Raw genomic sequence first — 9813 nt, 5'->3', positions numbered from 1 at the left:
TGTCTATTGGCTCATTAGCACTAACATTTTCACTTTACTCAAGTTTAAAAAGAATTTTTGAAAGGATGTGAATCATGCACACAGATTGAGATGAAGCCAATGTATGAGCTGGCAGTGTAAATGCCTCTCTAAAGTTGCATGATTCCCTAATGGCATGCATTTTTTCACCTAATATAACACAACCTTAATATCTTCGTATAATTCCTAACACATTTTATTTCAAACATGCACTGGCTACTAAAATAAGATTTTAAAGAAAAGCTGATGTTTGATATAAAATAATCATGTCTTTTCAAGTGTGGAAAAATACTCTACAAAAAAATAAGTAGAAAAGTGGTTTCTGATCAATGTGTGATTTTATCTATAAAAATTCAGATGACTAATTAGTGTGCTTACAACAACCCTATGGGGTCTGCATTGCAATAATACACATACAGAAAGTTAATAGCGTTAAACAACTATTAGCACAATGCAATTAAATCCTTATCAGAAATAACATGAACCTATAAACTGTACATTTGGCATTTAGGTTTCAGAATATTTTTAAGAGTCCACTTAAATATGACAATACAATAGTGCAAAATCACATTACATTAAGAAAACATACAATTATCACCCAAATGGTTTATGGATTACTGACCCTTACAATTCACATATTGGCTAGAATTGGCACATTTTATTTCACCATGATAGTTTTGACCTTCTTTACTTGAGTGTACATTGTTTTATTCAAAGTTACACTTGAACTACACAGAAGAAGTATAGGCATATGTGTGTGTGTATGTGTGTTCTTGAGGAAATGAGAGAAGAGAAAGTATGTAAAGTCCCCACTCTTTATTTGCAAAACTCCACTACATTTTTTTTTTAAGCAACCATTTAATTAGAGTTCCTAAGGAAATTGCCTGGTAACTATTTTCTCTTCTTTCTTATGGCTCCCAGAGCAGTGACATGGCCACATGGAAGAGAGCAAGGAGGAAAGAAGGAAAATTCTAGAAGAGTATATGGCAGCCCATGCTCCGTGCCAGGCTAACTAAACAAGAATGTCTAATCAAGAAATCAAGATTTATGAAGTGACTGTAATGTAAAGTCTACCACACTGTTGACACATGAGATGTCAGTGACCTCCCCCCGCCTCTCCCGCAAAAGCTAGTGGATTGTGCGATGGATTGTGCCACCTGGAGCTTGGGTTCGAATCCTTGGTTTACTAGTCTTTTCTTCCTTTCTGCAGCTTTGTGAACTTGAATCTACATTGAGACTTGTTAACTCTTTACTTTTTCCCTTTAAAAACCTCTATTAGGTTTTTAGATTGTTTTTAGGTTGTTTTAGATTCGGAATAAACCGCATTATTCCAATGATTAATCTCAATAATTTCTCTCAAATTATTGCATTCCCGCCAGCAAACATTACTTTTTACCTTCATCTCACATATGATTTATGAAAATGTTATTTTTATTTTGTCACAATTACTCCATTAACCCTGTCTCCTACCAAATCCAATCTTAAGTTAAAAAAAAAGAAAAAATAAAAAAGAGGGAGGGGAAAAGGTCCACGTGAATAAATATACTGATTTTGAAGGCTGCCATCATGCTGATAGCTCAAGAGATTTAAATTTTTATTTAAGAGTAATAAAGATGTCATTGTTTTCACTACTTTTTTCTATCTCCATTTCCAATGATATATAGCCTGTTCATCTTCCAGCACAAGAGCTCTCATTGTTTTGAATGTAAAGCATCTATGAGCTAAATGATGTTTTTTTCCCCCCCGTAAATCAACTCCTGCTCTCAAGTATGATAGTCTTTGTCCTTTGATTCATTATTTTTAAATAATATATAAGATATTCAAGATAGGTCATCTATTATCTAAAAAGGAGACAGCTCCTGCCTTTACATAGAATGAGATATTCTTGGTCTGTTTAAGGCTCTTAAAGAAGAAAGCCAGTATTTGGAAGGCCTGATCTCATTACAGTCCCTGGAGACACATATCCCATCCCAGATGATAGTAAGCTCTCTTCTGGCAATCTGGCTTTGGACGAGGAAGACATCTTCAGGATTGTTTCATCTGAGGGACTGAAGGTGGCTAATGAGGCCAGTCCAAGATGGGGGATGCACTGTTGTAATTCTGGCATGTATTTCTTGCACAATGAATAGTGTGGGGTTATCTGGGTACCGTATCTGTGGAGACTGATTTTCTATCTCCTGCACCTTCATTAATCAAAATGGAATGCAGCCTCGTGTGTAAGAGTCAGCGTAGTTAACATACTTCTCCGAAAAAAAAAATCACTCTGAAAACTTCTCAGATAAAATGTATATTTGTTTCTCCTAATGAAATTCCAGCAAGCTCTAATTTAACATTCTTTATGTATACAAGAAATTCAATAATTTGGTTGCCAGATAACTCAGAAAAGTAATTTTTGAAATTTTCTAATGTGTCTGAAATAAATGTTTCTAATGTTCTTTAAAGTGAGATGATTATGAACTACTTAAAACTACTATTTTGAATGTTATTCATTTTTTTCACACATACATATAAAAAATTCCTTAAGTTTACTTTTTTGTTTTATTACAGTATAACTTAGAAATTGTGCAAATGAACAGCTGAGATTAGTCATGTCAAAATTTTATTATGCAATTAGCAATTAGAGTAGTCTTACAGTCTGGCTAGGAATTATTTTTATTTCTGCACCACTAAACAAATACATTCCTGTTTATTGAATTTATACTCTAACATTTTTAAAGTAACTTTTAGAATTTTTTTTAACTTTAGGAAAAGTAGATGAGGACCTGATTCTGTTTCTAACTTATGTCATTAACTGGCTCTGTGGCCAAGCTGATGTGGAGGAACTCAGGTTGTTGAATATTTCTGGGCCTCTTTCCTTACCAGCCAATCACCTCTGAGAATCTTCCTGCTACTCCATTCTGTGACATGAGCTATGCCAACTAATAATAAGCTAAATTAACTGTTAACTTACGGATTGTTCATAACAGTGAGGGGAAATTAAGCCTGCTGGAGATCCAATTATTTTAAGAAATGGAGCATGTGTGTACTGATGCAAATAATGCCTGTGTGCTACCAAGGCCAGCTCCCCACACCCCTTCCAGTACTTAGCAATTACAGAAGATGTGAATGCATGCTTCCACACTGTATTTATTTGTTTCTCTTATCCTGAAGGTTGTTCCTTCGGCTTACTTAAATTTGCAGCAATTCTTATAAACTGTCTGCTTAATTAACATCTTCAGTTTGGGAACTGAAATTGTGGAGACAGTTTGGAGTTCCCCACAATGATCTTTTATTATAATAAATGATACTCATTGAACATATTTTCTCTTCACTTAAGTGTTATTTCATTTGTCCTCACAAAAATGTGCATCAGGAATATGCTACCTCCACTTTACAGATGCAAAATCTGAGGCTTACAGGAGCCTCATAATTTGTAGACAGTTAGTTGTATACAGTTAGTGCCTGTATACAGGCAGAGCTGGGATTCAGTTGTAAATCTGGGTCATCAAAAATCCATGTGCTACAGATAGCTCATTGTTATATGCCAGTTGCAAATTACTTTTCTACCCATCAAACAAAGACTTTGGGACACTGAAAATAAATTCTCTTAAACATATACAGCTCCTTAGCAGATCAAAGAAGAATAAAATTTTATGGTTGTAAAGGATCCTAGTAATTGGGCAGTCCAATTTTTCATGTTACAAATTCAAACATGCATTTAGAACCTAAAAAGAGAAAGAGAGATATGCTCTCCAGGTACATATACTTTGCTTTTCCTAATAATTTCTCCAGGACAAGAATTGAGCAGGTCTTTTGTGCAGACTGATGGTTTCCAGAGATGGCCCCACATGAGTATCATCTACGGAGCATTTACAATTGTTTGTTTCTGGGTCCCATTTCCAACCGATCAGATCAGATCTCTGGAGATCTGGCATCCACAATTTTAAATCCTCTCCAGGTGATCCACATGTGCATCTAGGCTTGAGAAATACTGCTATGAATGAACCACTCACAACTTAGAAGAAGATTTGGAGACTGTAGATAACCTGTCCCAAGTCAAGGGATTAGTCAATACCATGCTCATGTATGAAATGATTAGGCATATAGAATGTCTTGGCTCTTGAAGTTGAGAAAACACTTCACTGACATACTCGGGAAAATTCTAGGTGAATTTAAAAAGGACGCTAACATTCCAGGTGAATTTTAAAAAGACATTAGCTTGTATCGGTTAAGCAAAAGAATACATTCCGTTTTACAGGTGGCTAACACACAGGCCTCAAACCTGACAGCAGCATATCAGAACTATCTGGGGATATTATTTTTTAAATTTTTTTTAACGTTTATTTATTTTTGAGACAGAGAGAGACAGAGCATGAACAGGGGAGGGTCAGAGAGAGAGGGAGACACAGAATCTGAAACAGGCTCCAGGCTCTGAGCGGTCAGCACAGAGCCTGATGCGGGGCTCGAACTCACGGACTGTGAGATTGTGACCTGAGCCGAAGTCGGCCGCTTAACTGACTGAGCCACCCAGGCGCCCCTCTGGGGATATTTTGAAAATACAGATTCCAGCTCCCATCTCAGACCAGATAATAAGAAACTGTATATTATTTATAGTTTTCAAAATGATTCTTAAGCAACTGATCCAAGAAGTTCCAGTGACATAGATGTGTTGAGAAATGCTGACAGCTGACTGGCTTAGGATGGCTTATAAACTATAGCATGGAGCAGAATAACTTAGGAAAAGGATCAAAAGCATGCTATTTTTTTTAACTTATTTAAAGAGATTCCAATTACATGAGCAAGATCAAGGAATCAGTATTGTTCATAAATAACCTCTGGTGATTCTAGGTCTGTTGACCCAGGAACCAGACTTTTCAGTAACACTGAAAAGGCAGCTGGCATTGGAGAGGTTCTTTTTAAATTATTTTTTTTACAATATTTTCAAAGTAGATCAAATGGAAAATATATAGTAACTATGAGTTAAGAGTAACTAAATTGTTTAGATATAGTCAATCTGGCTTCCTCAAATATCCGCTCCCTGTTTTATTGTCATCTGGGGATTTGCAATGTGCCTTCCTCTGCCTCCCTGAAATTTTTGCATTGATAAAAAGTTTTAGATTATTGTAATAAGAATGTGGGTGATATAGAAATATCTATAATATTTTAAAATAATGCTCGTTAAATGGTTGCTTTTCTATGGGCAGTTAAGGTCTTAGTGGGTAGTGAGTACATGAATTGCAAAAGATGAGGTAGAGAATGAAGGGGAAGTTAGTTAAAGGAAGAAGTTTAGTTAATTGAGCACTTTCTGTATTCCAAGCATTGGATTAAGTTTTTCCATACATTAGTTTAGATAATCAATTTTATACTTTAAATGCCTATTTAGAGAAATAAGAGGGAAATCCGTTTGAAACATTTACTTCCAAAAAATTATATGGTCGTTGGAATTTCATTTGCAAACATATGCATATATCAGTTTAGATCTTAGATGAGAGAATAACTGTGCCAGAAGGAACTTGGCAAACAACAAGGTCCAGAAAAGTTAGGTGGCTTTCTCAGAACTATAGTTTGTTGAACCTATAACCCAGTGTAGCATTGTTCATATTTCTGGTTTAGTAGGCTCTCTCTCATTTTTGTTCTGTTACCTGCTGTGTATAATGTTTATGAATATGGATGCATTCAACATGAATTACTCAGAGGGAGACCACTTTGGATAGTAGTTGAGCTTGCCCATTTGCAAAATGCTACAGAATCTTTAGATGAGAGACAACCTGAAAAGAATATCATCTGAATTGACTGATGTTTGCAATACAAATGAGTGCAGTTAGGGAGGAAGGAAACCGGATTTCTCTCCGTGCATAGTTTGGTAATAAATACATGCCCTTCACAGTGCTTGCATTTACATTCTCCTCAAATACCAGGTGTCTTTCCTATTAGAAACAGTTGGCATTAACATTTGAATATAATGTTAACATGTTTCCAATCCTTTTAAATCTTTCTTGAGATGTTACTTCTTTTGGGGTGCTAGAATGCAATAAGATTGGAAGAACATAAAGCCTTCCTTTGCATCCAAGCAGTAAACTGAACAATGAAATAAATATCATATACAACCTCTAACTGATGTCAATAAGCTGGAACAGTTATCACACATAAAAAAATTCTGCATGATCCCCAAAACAATTTCCTTATTCATTGAACAAATATTTGCCTCCTTTGTTTTAGGCACTGTGCTTATCTTTTAGATCCTGAAGTTTGCATATCTAACAGTTTGGTTGGAATTAATTCATTAAGAAGTTCCTCTAAATGAGGTCAGAGTTCAAGGGAACTCAAAGATATGGTTAAGCACAAAGTCATAATGAAAGGACCCAAATCTTGTTTTGGTAATATTACTTCATGCAAAGACATTTTCTAGGTGATTACCTTAAGACTCATGGAATCTAGTTTGAAAATAGGCATGCAAAAATATATTAATAGTATAGTTTCCTATTCTTTCCATATTTAACCTCCAACTGGAGGCAAGAATGTAAAGCCGCAGCAAATAATTCTTAAATATTCTGTCACTTCACACCTCAAGTGTTCTAAGCTTTCTAAGGCCTCACAACAGAAAACATTTCTGCACATTCTAGGATTATCAGGACTTATGTAGTACATGCACAAATTTTAGCTGATATTGGTTTCCCACTAGGATAACTTTTTTTTTCCTGTTGCTGTTTCATATTGTAAAATTTATGGCTGTCATAGAATATGACTGTCATGTCTTTTTTCAGAGTATAATACTGCTGGGTATGAAGAATTCATTATACATTCTTACTGCAAATACCTATAATGATTACTATTTATATACTCTTACCAGTAAGTCTTACAATAATTAACATTTAAATATTCAGACCATTGAAAGTAACAGATTTTTGATATTTTGGAATAAAACTTTTTAAATGGTTTATTCTCTTTTTATATCCACAGTTTATCCTCTGGCATAATTATTTGTTTCTATAACCAATGGCAAGTTAATTTTGTTGAATCAATATCTTTCACCATGAGATATCCTTTAAAAGAGTTACAATCCACAGGATTTATTTAAAAAGTGTCTGAGAACCATATACCATCGTGAGGGTTGCATTTCACTTAACATGTGGTGAAAGCCCATTTCCTTCTGTCCAAGCACAACTCCTAAAATATTTAAGACAGAAAGAATGTTAACAAGTTTGATATCTTATTTACTGTGTACTTTTTCAAAAGTCAAAGTGCTTCCACATAGAGTGTACCATTCCACAGGCCCTAATTATACCAATAAGGCATTCACATTTTTAGGAGTTGCAACATACTTCTTTTGTTAGGTGAGAATTCGAAGAAAAGAATATAGAATTAAAAGATACAGCACCTTTGCATTCCAATCTTGGCCATGGCAGTAGCTGCGTGTGTGTGTGTGTGTGTGTGTGTGTGTGATATGTGTGTGTGAACATGTTTCTTTCATAAATATTATCTCTGGATCTGATTTACTCATAAGTAGAATAAAGGAATTGGTGTGTAAATATTGCTACAATGCCATCTAGCCCTAAAACCTATGGATAAATGGGCCCATAACGGATGGGGTAAGCTGACTCGTTCATTTTGGCACTTCAAATTCAGAAAAGTTAAACTTCTGAGAGTCGGTAACAGGTTTTCAATAGACAGATGTGCCAGTTAGTCATTTGGTGTTATTACCTTGGCTTGGGTCACATTATCAACAGGTGATCATAGACAGTCTACAAAAGAGACCAAATTCATAGTTGACAAGAGAGGCGATGCGTTCAGGTTTATCAGTTCTTTGAAATCATGAGCACCCACCATAACAAAGATGGGTTGTCATGACGATGAATGCATTTCTGCTTTTGAAGAAGCAGATGCTTGCTAAACTTGTTAGCCAGGCATCCTGTTTTGATCCCTATGTTTTTTACAGGCCCAAAAGATGACAAAGTAAGTGTAAATATATGAATTAGACTGTTTTAACATGATGAAATAAATGTGGGTGGAGATCTGTTCTTATGTAAGAGGGCATCCACACAAACATACTATTTCTTGATGCAGTGTGGTTAGAAGAAATAATATGGAGGGAAGCAAAACTGGATCAAATGAGTAAACAAAGTTTGCAGCTCAGAAATACGTCAAATCCCTAAGCAACTGGGGAAATTTGCTACCTCATTTTCATTAAATCAGCAGTGACTCAAATCAACTCCATTGAGAGTAGTACGTGCATAAACATAGGCTCAAAGAAAGCTTCTGTGTATCCCTCCACTGAATTGTAAGCTCCTATAGGGCATCCTATTGCTCATCTTTATCTCTGGTTAGGGTGTTGCCTGACACAAAAGACCTGTTCAACATGGGTAAGAAATGAACTTGAGGATCAAACATTTCTCCATCTAATGCAGGAATCTTCCTCTGTTCCAATCCTTCTAGTGTTCCAGAGAGCCCATTCCTACACAAGGGAGTCTGGAGTACTTACTGAACTGAAGTTTGCATCTATCTGACTTTCATTTGATGTAGAAGATTGTGGATTTGTGTTCAACTGCTAATGTTGACATGTAGCAGGACAATTAGAATTAGATCCAAATGGATGTCATCAGAACATCCCGATTCTTTTGTTGGGTTTTTGGCTTGAATGGAATAGAGTCATTAAAGAGTCTTTTGGGAAATGCTTTCCTTAACATCCCATCTTTTCTCACCTACTAATAATTTCTGCTTATATCCAGTCCTTAACCTTACAGAGGAAAAATGCTGTATAGCAACCGGAGGTTCAGGGATGAATTTTTCCAAAAACTTAGAGTAATGACAAATTTATTTTTGTTCTGTAAAGCCCTCATAGCCATGGTCATGTATGCTGTATACGAATAATTACTAAAATGAAATATAAAACATCATCTCCAGTTAATATTTCTAGGCTAGAACTGTTACTCCATGGAAACAAACAAAAATTTCCCATGACTTTCAATGACATTCATTGATTCATTCAATAAATATGCATTGAGATCTTACTCCGTGTTAGCATTGTGTTTTCTATAGATCCCCCCTTTTATTATGTCTAACATCTTACATTTACAACTTAATGATAATTTTATTTAAGTTATTTTAAATGATAGGACAAACCTCTGAAATGTTTTGTCTATGTGACTGTCTGTATGGCAAATAGAAACTTTTAAACATTGGGGCTAGGGAACAAATATGGTAAATTGATATGTTATCAAAATTGTACATAAATGTACCATGTAAATATGATTTTTATCTATACACATCCTTTTCCTTTGTTATTTGGGGAAATTGTTTGCTTTATTATAATAATGAGTGTTAGGACTGGGAAGAGAACTGTCTTAGATATTCTTAAGTGTTGTCAGGATTATTTCCCAGGTTCTAAAAGTCCCCCCAAATTGGATATGTAAAAATACTTGAATAATTTAACTTAAGATCATGAGAACAGGTAGCTGCATTTGCAAGACAGCTTAATGAAAATAAATGAGAAGTCTACTAGTTTCCTGAATAAAACAGTTCTGCTTCACTCTCTTTCTTATTCATTATATGAATAATTTTTCCTTCACAAAAAATGTGGTAAACAGGTAAAAAATAGATCAAATAGAGGCAGTTATACACTTTGTTCACTTCAAAGTCAAAGAGGTTAGATCTCCATTACCAATGCTTTTCCTTTGTTACATTATGCAAAGTTGGAACTAGAAATTATGATATTTAGTGAAAATATTTCATATTTTAAGTGTGCATCTTCATTTCCCAAAAAGATTAAACAGCTGACCAATGTAGAAACAACAATCATATCACAAACTTACATTACAA

Source organism: Panthera uncia (assembly GCF_023721935.1).
Source record: "Panthera uncia isolate 11264 chromosome B2 unlocalized genomic scaffold, Puncia_PCG_1.0 HiC_scaffold_24, whole genome shotgun sequence".
In the NCBI taxonomy this organism is placed as follows: Eukaryota; Metazoa; Chordata; class Mammalia; order Carnivora; family Felidae; genus Panthera; species Panthera uncia.
The sequence above is the reverse complement of the archived record's forward strand: the minus strand, read 5'-3'. Positions refer to the sequence as shown.